We start from the raw sequence: 14,105 nt of genomic DNA, 5'->3' as shown, positions 1-14,105 counted from the left end.
AGGGCTGGCAGGGTGGTACACAGCACCCATGGGGTGTAGATCCCAGGCTATCTGCCCAAGGAATTTTCTGCCTCTGGCTGTTGGTCTTTGCACTATGGTGCTGGAGCAGAGACAACAGAAAATGGCATTCTGCCTATTTCTCAGCTGGTGCAGCTCCTCACCTGACCCATTTTGTGGCTGCAGGCACTTGGCTGCTTCTACCCCAGCCAAAGGGTGGATTGGGACAGGACTCTTGTTCCCCCCAGCTGGTAACTCCAATGTATCTCATGAGTGAGACCACTGACTGGAAGCGCAAACCATGTTTAGGGGGATCATGTTCAGAAGCTGAGCTTTGAATGCCCTGCCAAGAGCTCTCTTCCTCCTGCAAAGCTCCTGGGGACTTCTCCTCAGCTCCACCTGGGCTGAGTGGACCAGGGAGGAGGTGAGGATGGGTCAGAGCAGAGGGAGTACAGGAGACAGACGGAGAGGAAAAGTGTTAAGGCACAGGGGGGAGAAGCAGGAAGAGGAGAGGGGGAGCAGTCAAGAGGAAGAGGTTCTCAGTTCCAAAGGAAAATTAAAGAGAGAGGGAGGGAGAAAGGAGGGGAGAAAGGAGGGGAGAAAGGAAGGGAGAAGGGGAGGGAGGGAGGGAGGGAGAGAGGGAGGGAGAAAGGAAGGGAGAAGGGGAGGGAGGGAGGAAGAGAGGGAGGGAAAGAGGAAGAGGAAATATGAGGAGGGATGAAGAAGAGGAAATGACCAAGGAAAAAGCAAGCCACTGCAGTGGTTAGCTTGGGGGCATTTGCTGAGTGGTGCCCCTGATTTGGCAAGTCTGGATGTGTGCAGGGAGGGCTGCCAGGTGCTGCTCTTCAGGCTTTGAGTCACCTCAGATGTTGGCAACTCTCTTCACACACCTGGGGAACCGAATGCATCCTGGGCAGCGCTGGGGCAGAACTGGCCCTAGCCAGTCTCACTGCCCCCTGCCCCACGGGTGGGCTCAGGCTCTGCAAGGACCAGGAGCTACTTTGGGAATAGACTGACTCAGGAATCCCGATTTTTTTTTCTCCCCCTTTTGTTTTGCTGTTCTCTCTCTCCTCTCCCCCCCCCCCTCCTTTTTTCTTTGTCTGCTAATGCACAGCAGATGGGAGGAAATGCCATTTTAAATGCCACAGCATCCTGATGAAACAAGATGGGTTATGGCAATCTCAGATGAATCATGGCATTGTTTTGTGTGCACAGCCCCACTGAGGCTTGGCCTGGCTCGGGCAGCTTGCAGCTTGCAATTCTGCAAACACACTCTGGGTCATTTCACTGTCCCTGCCAGCCTGGTGCCAGCAGGTGCCCTCCAGGACCTGGGTGTCCAAGTCCCATTAAATAATTAACAAGTCACATCTGATGAGGCAAAAAGGAGCCCAAGGTGCTTTAGCAGTGGTAAAACCAGCAGCTAGCTTTGAAACTCCAGCACAGGAGGTTCCACCTCAACATGAGGAGGAACTTCTTCACTGTGAGAGTCACAGAGCACTGGAACAGGCTCCCCAGAGGGGTTGTGGAGTCTCCTTCTCTGGAGACTTTCGAGACCTGTCTGGATGCATTCCTGGCTGGCCTGTTCTAGATTCTATGGTCCTGCTGTGGCAGGGGGGTTGGACTCGATGATTTTCTGAGGTCCCTTCCAAGCCCTAACATCCTGTGAGCCTGTGTGATCCTGTGAAACATCTGGCCTGTGGGGACAGGGGGCTTATAAATTAAACTCAGTTCCAATGTTATGTTTCTAGGGTCTCCACACAAGGTGGAAGAACAGGACTGAAAGAACCTGCTGCAGCACAGCCCTCCTTGCTACCTCCAGCTTAGCTCCTGGCCCTTCTGGAAAGCTGGGCTGTGTCCCCATGCCTGCCTCTTTCTTGGCCTCGCAGTCAGGATGGATCCATGGAGACAAAGCTGAGAGAGGTTCCTGTGTTGTGGCCATTTGCTGCTGGGGCTTTGCTTGAGGTAATCACATCCTAAGCTGTCAGGCAGCCATCGATTAATACTGAGTCACTCGCTGGCAGCCTGCTGCCAGGTGAGAAGGAGCAGCTCAGACATGGGGAAAAAAATAATAAAAATATATATCCACATAGTCAAATAGCTCCATCACTGACACTTGTAGTGACCCAGCCCTGTGAGCTTCCAACTAATTAATTGTGGGAAAACCAGTCATCTCTAAGCCTGCAGAACATACAGCAGCCTTTTCGTTCCAGTAGCTGAAAGAACAGATTTGAGAACTCCAACGAGCAGGAGACGTGACATTAAAATTTGGTTGCAATATGCTTAATTTTAACAGTCTAGATTGGGAGTGTATCTCAGGCTGTGTCTAACTGCTTGGGTGTCTGCTGGCGTGGCACTTCTTCAGCGCTGACACTGACAAGCTGGTAGCATTAAGCCATTTAATTTATCTTCCTTTTTTTTTTTCTTTTTTTTTTTTTTAAGTAGTAGATTTAATATACATGGATGTAGAGAGCAGAAGGGCTGTTGTTTTTAATCAGCCCCCAGCCCAGCCCTGCTTTCCCCCAGGCTCTTGCTCTGCTTTGTAAGCCTATCCCTGTTAAAAGCCCTGGCAGCCTCCCGGCACGGCACAGCCAACACCAACAGCCACAGCAGCTTGGCTCTGTTTATCCAGGTTTCAACAGCTCTACCTGGGAGGAGAGGGGAAGGGGCTGTGTTTGCCTTCCTGAAGCCAGAGGTCCAGGGTATTATTTTTCTCCCATCAGGCATCCTTTGCTGCTTTAACTTAAGTCAAAAGAGACAGGAAAAGGAGGGGAAGGAGGGAGCAGGCAGGGGCAGGGAGTGCTCACACTGCACTGTGGCTTGTGCCTTTCCAGCATCCTAAGCTTTGTCATCTCAGTTCTGACCAGAGCAAAACTCTTTCTCCCAGATAAATGGCCCAACATGAACCTGAGACATGAGGATCAGCCTTTTCTTTTTCAGCTAGCATGGCTGTATCCGTTTTTTTGCCAAGGGGAGAGCTGACTCCTGCTTGTGCTCCCACCAGAGCAAGCAACATTTTCCCCTGGCCCAGGGGACTCTGCCCCGCAGCCCCTCACTGTGACCACCACCCCCAACCAGCCAGTTTGCTCCCCCTGTGCATTGTGTCTGGGAGGCTGGGAAAGAGAGGAAGCCTCACTGGGGCAGGATGGTTGACAGAATAGGTCACTCAGGGCAGGGTACACTGTGAGCAGTATCACTGTGCAGAGCCATATCCCTCTGCCCTCCCCTGCCTTCCACCACGCTGCCGGTAAGGATGCAGTGATCTGAAAATGGGGAAAAAAAGAGGATTTCTGCTTTGTGCATTAGTGTCCCTTCCTTGTCCCCCCTCACTGTGGCTGCTGGGCATGAGGAAAGCACCATTAATGGGCTCTTAATGTATGTTTATATCATTTAGCACATCCTGAGTGCATGGTGAGAGCTTTAGAGTCGTTCATTACGGTGATTGCTTCCCTTGCTTATGAAGATGGAAAAAGTGGTTAGGGGAGGGGGGGGGGTGGCCAGATGTCAGATGCATTAGTGCTCTGGGCAGGCATGGAGAGCCTGTTCCTGAGGTGCTTTGCCTCAGAGAGAGGAGGGTTGTGAAGAGCATGGCTTCCTCATCCCCTGCACCCCTTGTCCAAGCTGCTGCAGGGTGAGGGTAGAGCCCACAAGGGACATGGGAACCTGCAAATGTCTGCCCTTGTTTGGCAGGGCTCAGTTTGAAGACAGGGAAGACTCATGTGAGGACATCCAGCACAAGCCTTACCTCGTGCCATGCTGCTGCCAACCTTTCTTGATGCTTGTGGCATGAGCAGCCAAGGCCAGGGCGATGGTTCTGCTTACAGCATCCTCGTCCTCCAGAAGCAGATTCACAGAATCACAGAATCAACCAGGTTGGAAGAGTCCACTCAATCACCCAGCCCTAATTAATCAACTAGACCATGGTACTAAGTGCCTCATTCAGGCTTTTCTTAAACACCTCCAGGGACATCGACCCCACCACCTCCCTGGGCAGCTCATTCCCATGGCCAATTTCTCTTTCTGTGAAGAACTCTCTAAGATCAAGCCTAAACTTTCCCCTGCACAGCTTGGGACTGTGTCCTCTTCTTCTGCTGCTGGTTGCCTGGGAGAAGAGACCAACCCCACCTGGCTATAACCTCCCTTCAGGTAGTTGTAGACAGTGTGGCTACCAAGCTGGCTTGGCTGGCTGCAGACCCAACAGTCTGGCCCTGCCTGGGCCTGGCAGCCACAGCAGGGGAAGTGGCTCAGCCAATGCAGGCAGATGCCTACTGGTTCCTGTGGTGAGATCCCTCCCTCTAGGTCCTTGTCAAGGTGGCTTTCCATATTGTGGTGGGAGATTCTGCTGTCAGGTGATACAACACATGCATGGTGTGGGAGCCAGCCCAAACAGAGCAGTGGCTGATGCCCTGCTCCCAGCACAAGGAGGTCCTTCTCTGAGTGGACATTTGGTGAACCACCTTTGAGCCATTATCTGACCACTCGTCCTGCTCTTTCCCAGACAAGGAAGAGGGCAGGATGGAAAGCTTGTGCTCCTGGGATCCAGACCTCTCACCTCCTGAACTGTGGAGCTCTCTACCTCTGCTTGGGTGGGATGCAGCCCCATGCTGGCTTCAGCCACATCCTTCAGATGAATGTGACTGTGCTGTCCCAGAAAAGCTCAGTTTTCACTCAGGAACCACACCTAACACCCATGCCCTTGTAGAATTAACATGGGAGAAGACCAGGCTTGGACCTGCACAAACATGGGCAGCAGAAATGAGCTCTTGGAGCAACGCTAGTCCCTGTCCTCCCTGCCTTGCCAAGGGGCCAGCATGGCCAAAGATCTCCATTTGTCTATTTATGACAATAATGTACAGGAATTGCAAACAGATTTTTGTCTTATCTTGCTCGAGGGTTATTGCAGTAAAGGGATTTATTTTGGCTTTTCTGCCAGAAAAAAAATGTACACAGCCATTCCAGCACAGCACAGATACATGTTTCTCTTGGAAACAGAGAAGAAAACCCATCATCCTAAAAAGCCCTGCACTGTTATTAATCTCTGGGGCTTCTCCAAGGTTCATTAGGAGTCTTGGACATACTTGAAATGGCTTTCAGATAAAGCTGAATGAATCTCCCTCTGTCTCAGAGGCTGATGTGGCTTCATTTCCTAGCTGAGCTTTGGGCAAGGTGGGAATTGGCTAGGAGATTTCCAGGCACCTAAACTGGGAAGGAGGGAGTGCCTTGAAGCAACTCAATCTGAGTGACTCACAGATGCTTTCCTGTGGCTTGTTGTGAGCGTGGGGGGAGCAGGGGAGTCCCACGTGAGGGAAGCTCTTTGTTGGCTTGTGTTGAAGCAGGTGGGCAAGAGATGCATGAGTCAGGGCAGGAGAGCTGGGAGAACCAATCCTCCAGGAGATGAACAGTCTCCCTGAAGCCCCTGGGAGCAAAAGGCCAAGGAGCAGGCTGAAGACACTCCCTTGTCTTCCCTGACTCATGGGTGTCCTGGACATGGCCACCTCAAAGCCACAGCCAGCCTGGCAGCCCTTGTAAGCCACAAGAGGGTGACAAAGTCCTATCCTGTGCTGTGGTGGTCCTGGGCAAACCTCGAGGTGTCCCTGGCTTGCAGAGGACAGCAGTCACCCTTGGAGACTAAGCTAGGCTGGGCAAACAGAGGCTTCTGGAAAGTTGTTGCTGAAGTCCTGTATGGGAGAGAGCACTGGCTGGAAATGGGATCTTGCTGATGGGGACTTATTTTTGCTGCTTGGCTTTTGTTAGCATCAGTGCTGGCATCAGCAAACCATTCCTGTTGCCAAAAGAGAGGGGAACTCCCCAAAACTGCTGTAGCAGGCAGGGAAAGAAACCTCTCATTTGCTCCACGAGGGTGGTCTGATGTGAAACCCACATTTTACAGGATTTTGGGAAGAGTGGAGAGCAGCTCCCAAAATGTCCTTTGTATTCACTGGGGAGCTGCATGGCCAGCTGACCTTGCACCTCCTGGTCCTCCAAAGGTGCCAGAGCTTGGGGACAGGGGTTGCTGGAGGAGTCCCTAAACTCAGACAAGGCTGGGATGAAGGCAGCTCAGTGTTGCTGCCAGGGATGCTCCAGGAGCATCTCTGCTACCTGGGGTGCGGGGAAGATGCTCCTGCTCCACACTCTGGCTGCCCAGGATGTCTCCAAAGAACAGGCAGGTGGTGGGCCTGAATATCACACCACACAGGCTGCAGTCTCCTCCATGCCCTTGGGCTTGGGCTGCTGGTTGTCTTTTGGCCCCATGAAGGAACCTGTTGCAGATCCCAAGCCCTGTGGCCTTCCCTGGGGTAAAGCAGTGATCCCTGCTGTCTCTTCCCTCTCCCTCCTGCCTCCCAGGCTGCAGCATCCCCACTGCAGTGCCCCATGGGCAGGGCTTCTCTCGAGATGATCTTTATAGTTCTGCTTCTAGAGAGGCAACTCACATTTCTGAGCAGCTGCCTGAAGCACTGTCCAAGACAGAAGATTAAAGTGTTCTGGGAGGTTTCCAAAGCGGAGTCTCATCCTCCCCATGTCCCAGGAGGCTGGGAGCAGCGGGTGTGGGCTTGACAGCACCTCCGGACGTGAGCTCCAGCCAGCCCCCTTGTAACTTCAGCTGTGGCTGGGATGGGAAGAGCCTTGCAGTGCAGCAGACGGGGGGGTGGCTCTGCCAACCTCTGATCTTATCTGCTGAAGAAAGCAGGCTGTTGGGTGGGAACTGGCCAGGACTCCCTGGGAAGGACCGGCTGCCTGGCAGCAGAGCTGGGCACTGGTTTCCCACGGAGCATGGCTTTGGTTTCCCTCTCATGCTGTCCCACTATACCATGGATGGGAATGGTGTAGTGGGATGTGTGTTTATCCCCTTACTGATAGAAGGATGAGGGGGGAAAGGACCCTCTTGGATGCTTCAGGGAGTGCCCAGGAGGTGCTGGGATGCAGCTGTGCAGTTAGATGTGAAGGAGGGTGCTGGTCCAGGTACCACAGGCTCTGTTCTTGCTGCTGCAGCTTCTTCACTGAGTTTATACTCCAAGGCATTCTTCTCTTTTCTCTTTAAATACTAGAAGTAATTAGATGCTGCTTATGAGTAATTGCTTGTACTAAACAGTCTGGTTTCATTTAAGTGGTCAGTATGAAATGCCTCATGTTTTGGTAGGGAAAAAGATCAAGAAAGATTCCTTCTCTCTCAGACTCCCTGGAGCTGCCATGGGGTTAAACCCCATCTTCCCTCCCCCCTGAAGACCTCCTGAAGGGATGAGGGACAAAATACCACCTCCCATGGTCAGGGCAGTGGATGGAAGAAGGGCTGGTTGGCTGTTTACACTGAACCCAAGGGGGCTGGTGGGGTTTGGTGGGGAGCAGCAGATCCCACACTTACCTACAGTCCCACAGCAACACACAGAAACATTTGCTGCTTCCCCCAGGCCAGCCCCACGGAAAGCCTAAAGCCAATGTTAAGGACCAGCTTGCAACCAGCTGAATTCTACAGTCCTGGGTGAAAACTGTGACAGTAAATCTGCCTGGGGCTCCACAGCCGGTAAGTTGCCCTCAATACCACAAAAATCCCTGCAAACTTCGTGTTGACTTTGGCTTGTCTGAATGCCCTGCTCTGCTGCAGTGTTAATGGCAAAAGAGATTTTGGAGGCCTGGGATGCGGCAGGGCTGGGCTGGCTGAGCCGGCGGCGGGGAGCGGCTGGAGGGAACAGGCTCCGTTTGGTGCCTTCAGCACATTTCATCAGCTTATCCGAGCCGTGGGCAGATGAAACAGCACAAAGTCAGGCGGGGTGAGAAGAGATTTCCCAACAGGGTAAGCAGGCATTTGGAGGCAGGAGGAGTGTGGGAACTGCAAGGCAGAGGAAGTTTTGGGGACCTGGGGCTGGGGAAGGCTCTGTGCCCTCCCTGCCCACAGAGATCCTGGGCTGCAGGGCAGGACTGCATAGACCTGACCGGGCTCTTCAGCTCTGCCTGGCATCCTCCTGGACAAGCTATTTGCTCCTGTTCCTCATGCTGTTTGCCTGGGTGTGGAGCCATGACCTGGTGCATCTCAGAGATGCAGTGCTGAAGAGCTGGACCAGGGCTGACCTCTGCAGCCATTCCCATGTTATCATTGCAGCCCTGGGCCCTGGTTACCTACTGACTGTGCACTGGATTGCACACCAGCACCAACTAGGAGCATGAACCCTGCCAGACCCCACACCCCTGCAGCTGGAGGCTCATCCCTGGCAGCTCTGCTGTTGCTAGCCCATAGCCCATCACATGCTGCCAGGACAGCTACAAAATCCCTGTTCATGCTTCCCTCTTCCCAAATCCCCTCCCATCATCCCAGATTTAAATCAGTCCTACAGCATCTGGGGCTCTGGGAGTCATTTTCAGGCTGTTAAAGCATCAACTCCTCCTGAGGCGGGATCCCAGGCCTGCTTTGACTGGGCTCCTGGGGCTGAGCTGTATCATCCCCTGCTTTTGTTTAGCTGGGTGTTTAGGGGAGCTGAATGTGGGTTACACCTTTCCATTTATAGTGTTAGCAAAGCACAGTTGGATTTTGTTCCAGTCGCTTTTCATCTTCACTAAAATGTCGGTTTTCAAGACCTATTATTAGCCATTTTGTAGAGCTTCTGGATTACTGCAGATAAATCATGAATCACCCTCTGCAGTATTGATATAGGTACTCCAACAACCTCCCAACAGCCACTCTGGAAGTTATGCCTGCAACTGAGAGGAGAAACCCCTCGATGCTAATGGGTGGGCTTGGAATCCAGGGGTGGCACTCCGGATCCAGCATCTGCAGCGCATGGGGCACGTGCCATGGCTCAGCTCCAGCTCCCAGCACCACCCAAGACTTTGCTTCCAGCCCCTTCCAACCCCTTCCCCACATTTTTCCTGCTTGGTGCCCATGTTTCCTTGCAGGGACTCCCCCCCTCCCCAGCTCTGGGTTTGGTGCTTTCTGTTTGGGCAGCTGAATTTCTTTGCTCAGCCTTGGGGGTTTGCTGGTGTCTGGCAGGCAGCTGCCTGCAGTGAATGCAGCTTACCCTGACCCACAGCTCTGGGATAAGGCTGCTCCAGATCCCTCTGTTTTGGAAATGAAGTTATTTCCACAGATTGATCTCACCCTGCAGAGCTTAGCTGCAAATGCAACACGCTGCCCTCAAAAAATAATTCCTGGAGTCTTCCATTCAAGGGAAATGCTTCAGAGTGCTCCTCACTAAATTCAGCTGATGGAAACTGGGTTTTGTTATGATTAGTTTGGTTTGTTTCCCATTTGGAAGGGAGGAATCTGAGCTCCAAAGTTTAATCCTAGGTTTTTGTGCTGAGGGAGCTAATTGCACAGCTAGGAAAGGAAGTTCTGGTAGGCTTTGGGCACAACTGATGCAGCAGCATGGTCATCCTGGACATCTCTTCTGGTTTCAAGCCAGAAATCAAACAAGTCTCTGGGTTTAAACAAGGACTCTCTGGCTTCACTCATCTTGGGAAGCAATAGCAGCAACAAGGCTGGGGAATTACAAACCCAGGGCAGAGGAGAACGCAAGCACTGAGCCTTCAAAGCTCCATCCCTGCATATCCTGCTTTCCATCCTGTCTGTGGGCACCCTGAGCCTTCGAAGAAATGGGAAAGGAGGCAGCATACCCTCTCCTGCTAGCAGAGAAAGCTGATGAATAATAGAATGGACCCACCCATTTGTGCTTTCATCTGTCATGTTCTATGGAAATGAAGCCTTTCTCTTACAAGAAGGCAATTTGTGCTCTTGGCATTTCTTCTGCTGGATTATTGATACCTTTTGTTTTAAGCAATGCAATGTCTAATGGGGCTCTCTTCCTGTTCTGAACTGCTCTCCAACCAGCGCTCAATGGAACAGAGACCTTTTGAGATGGCTGGAGTGGGTGCTGCCAGCACCCATGCCCAGGACTTGCCACTGCCTGCGGAGATGGGGTGGGCAGGGGAGAGCCCAGATGCCCAGGTCTGGCCAGCCACACTCCCTGCCCTCCAGCAGCTTGGTTGTGGCCAGCCTTGATGCAAAAACCCTTTGAACTGCCCCTCCTGAACTTCCTGCTTTCCTCTCTTGACAGGATGGAAAACATCTTGGTGCTGGGGCAGAAGCAGCCCCTCCGTGCCAGCCCTTGGGGTGCTGGGCAAACACAGCCTGGGTACACAGGAGGCAGTTTGCAGGTGTGAGCCCGGCTGGCACGGGCAGGTGTGTTTGCCTTGTGCTGAAGCAGGGCTCTAAACATGCAGGAGCTCAGGTCAGGAGCAAGAGCTCAGGGCAGGAGCAGGCGCCCAGGCCTTGCCCTGCTGCGAGTTCCCTTGGTGAGAAAGGGCTCCTTGTCTGGGGCAGGCAGCTGAGCCAAGCTGGGGAGTGCTGGGCTTCATCCTCCTCCTTCTCCATACCTTGGCTCAGGGTGGTGGGTAGAGCTCTGGGCAGACATCCTGCCCACCAGCCCTCGCATCTCCTGCCAGCCAAAACCCACCAGCTGCCTTTGAAGAGGTTGCACCTGAAAGGGGAGATGGAAGCTAAGGGCAGACAGGAGCCGAGAGGCTGCCCAGCCCTGGGGAGCTGGTCTTCAGCTGTGCTGTGGCTTTGGAAGGCAGCCAGGACCCTGCTGGGGTGTTAGGAGGAGGTGGAGGACCTAGGGCTGCTTCCCTGGACCCAGGAGTGTGCCGAGTCCCTGGGTACCTGCCTGCCATGGTAGCTCCAAGAAGAGAGAAGCCTTCCCATGTGAGTGCTGGGAAGAATTGCTCTTTCTTCTCAAGCCCGGGTGAGGCTGGAGGTGATGCCAGCATCTTGCATACTTTGAGGATTGGGGAGTTTCTGTATATCTCATGATAAATCCTGTCAGGAATGAAGGTGGGGTTGTCCAAAATCAATAGGCTGGAGAAGCCAATGCCAGGGTCACATGGCAAGCTGCCAGAAACCAGCTATGCTAAATGCTTAAATCCTTCCTTCCACCGCCTTGGGACTTTCTCTGCTTCAAAGAGAGCCCTTGGAGGCCAGGGAACAGCTGCCTTTTTTTAATATATGTTGTTTTCCAGCAAAGATCAGTCCTTCTGGAAGGTGTCTGTGTGTGCTGGGGGCAGAGTAGTGTCCAACCCAGGAGCTTGAGCTGTGAGAGCCTGATGGGACCAGACAGAAAGACCCACCCAGCCTGCATGTTCTTTAGACTTCCCTCAAATTCTGCCACATTCAGACAGGTTCCTCTCCTCCTGCCTGTGAAGCCATACTCAAGTTGCTTCCCCTGATGTCCTCCCTGGATCCTGAATCCATGTCCCAGCACATCCCTGGTTCACATCAACTGGGAACTCTTCAGCCATCACGCAAGCCCGAGGGCTCTGCTGGGAAGCCTTGATTCCAGAGGGGGCTTGGATTTGGGGCTTGGGAAAGGGAGGAAGGATGAGGAGGGAGAGCACCCAGGCGATGTGGAAAGCTTGCCATAAGGCAAGGGAAGAAAGGAGCAGTGCCAAACCCATGGGCTCTTCTCCAGCTCTTCAAAGCAAGCACGCCAGTCGTTAGAGACAGGAGAAGGCGGTGAGCTGCAGCTTCCCGGGAGGTGGGGAAAGGCAAGGGGAGGAATATTGTACGAAGGGAGGGGAGTTGATGGACTGAAGTCTCCTGAATGAAGGGGAAGGAAGAAAACAAATGTGAGCAAGAAGGTGTCAAAGTTGTTTCAAGGGAGAATTTGGAGAATCATTGAGAGGTATCATCAATGACCAAACCCAGAAGAAAAACTTCTTAGTCTATGGGATGAAGTGCTCTGGCTTTGGGGTTTTATTTCATACTTTGTGATTGCTGAGCCATCAGGAGAGCAGGAAGGGGAGCAGCAGCCTTTTGGTGGGGAGTGAAGCCTGGCCAAGCCCAACATGTGCTGTTAGAGGAGATGGTTTACATCAGGAAAGACTCTGATACTGCGCTAGGGCTTCTAAGTGCCTTTTGATGATGATGATCTTCAACTGTGCAAACTGCATCAAATGCAGGCAGCTTATTGAAAATAAAAGACCATTTGGTTCCAAGAACAGCATCCAGCAGTGCTGCTGAGCCCTTGTCAGAGGGACAACTGATGCTCCCCTCTCTGTCCCCATAACACACTACCTGCCATGGCTTTGGCATCCCACGCCATGGCTGCTGCTGCAGTGCTCCTTGTTCCTCTAGCAATGATGAGAGTTGCATAAGCAGGAACCAATGCAGAGTTACTGTTTTCTCCTCCCTGGCACCAGCTTCCAGAGAGAAAATTATGGTGTGTTCAAAACACTCTGAGTTTTCCCAAACCAAATCCCATCCCTCTGATCTGGTTGAGGTCCTGCCACCAGCAGTTGCTGCTAGAAAATTGGTTTCTACCCACAGTGTCCATACGGACAGAGGCAGGGAGATTCAGAGGTCAAGAGTGGCAAAAATGAGGTGCTGGGGTGGGAAAAGGTGATTTTGGAGTCGGGTGGGGAGGACGTGGGTCCTGGTGTTGCTGGCAAAAAACTCTGTGCACCAGGGAGCAAAGATGGTCCCTGAGGATAGCCCTGGAGGATAAGACACCAGGTGAGCAGACAGCACTCTTGGCAGGGGGAGGACCAAGACAGGAGTATGATCTGTCTTCAGGCCAAGGCCATGGTGGCCAGGATCTCTTGGAGACACCCAAAGTCGATGGAGAGACATTCAGCTCCAGCCCCATCCTCCCTGGAGATATTTCAAAGGTGTGTAGATGTGATGCTTAGTGACATGATTTAGTGGTGAACTTGGCAGTGCTGGGTTAACAGTTGGACTTGATGACCTCAAAAGGTCTTTCCAATCTAAACAATTCTATGATCCTGCCAGGCTTGGAACCAGCAACAGAACAAGAGGACACAGTCTCAAGCTGTGCAGGGGGAAGTTTAGGCTTGATCTTAGAAAGAGATTCTTCACAGAAAGAGAGACTGGCCATGGGAATGGGTTGCCCAGGGAGGTGATGGGGTCAATGTCCCCAGAGGTGTTTAATAAGAGGCTGGATGAGGCACTTAGTGCCATGGTCTGGTGGATTAGTTAGGGTTGGGTGATTGATTGGACTTGATGATCTTGGAGGACTCTTCCAACCTGGTTGATTCTGTGATTCTGTGGTGATATCTCCAGCTCCTGCCTTCCCTGTGAGCTGCCTGACCACCCTCTCCTCTTAGCCTTTTTTCCCCCCACTTTAGACAAAATAACAAGCTCTCTGCATTCCCTGGACTGCTCCCTTCTTTTCCAGACTTGCCTGGGCTCTTTCATCATGCCAATAAAAAAAGCAAATGCATCACACGCTGGCCGGGGAGAGCGGAAACCCTTCGACATCTAAGAGGCGAGAGCAACACGCTGTGTTTTTTTGAGGCTGGGCTCAGCTCCCTGATGCCCTGTTAGGTCAGATGTCTTGCTCTGAAGAAGGAGAGAGGGGACTTATTAAAAACCTTTCATATTTCTCATTGGTAAGGTCGTGTTTCAGCAGGCCGGAGGCCGAGGCGTGAGCTGGGGCTGCCGAGGGGGAAGGGCAGCAGTGAGCCGGCAGCGTCGGCAGCGTGCAAACAGATTGTGCAATATTTGCCTTGCACAGAGCTCCCATTGTAAAGCCTGGGAGTTCTGCTTTCAATAATTCCCCATTCCATAATGCTCCATTGACAGGGAGAGAAAGGCAGTATTGAGGGCTGAAGGGGCTCCAGCCCAGGGAAGGGTTAAAAAATAAAGCAAAGATGGGGATGAGGGGGAAGAGGAGGAAAAAAAAGGGGGTGGGGGGTCGAGAAAGAAGAATAAGGAAAAAAAGATTTGAAGCTTTAGTTTTAAACTTTGCTGTGTGGCCCTCATGGCAGACCCCAGACAATGAGAAATATGTGGAGCCTGTTTGCATAACCTCACTTGCAGCGAGCACTTCCAGAGCCAAAACGCAAGTGCAGCCGGAGCTGGGGGGTTGGGGGAGAGAAGAAAGCAGGAAGGGCTGTGATTATTTTCATTCTTGCCCCAGGCCACGTAAAATTAATAGGGAAAAGGGGAAAAAAAGGAGGCAATATTCAAATATTTGGTCAGAGAACCAGCTGTGCAAATGCGAGGAGCTGTGCCAGCTGTGGGGACGTGGAGGGACCTGGCCCGGGCACTGGTCAGGGTTTGCTGCCTTGCAGGTTGTGAAAAGTGCCAAAAAGGAGGATATCAGGCT

This window comes from Indicator indicator, chromosome 18 (genome assembly GCF_027791375.1).
Source record: "Indicator indicator isolate 239-I01 chromosome 18, UM_Iind_1.1, whole genome shotgun sequence".
In the NCBI taxonomy this organism is placed as follows: domain Eukaryota; kingdom Metazoa; phylum Chordata; class Aves; order Piciformes; family Indicatoridae; genus Indicator; species Indicator indicator.
This window is presented reverse-complemented; position numbering follows the sequence as displayed.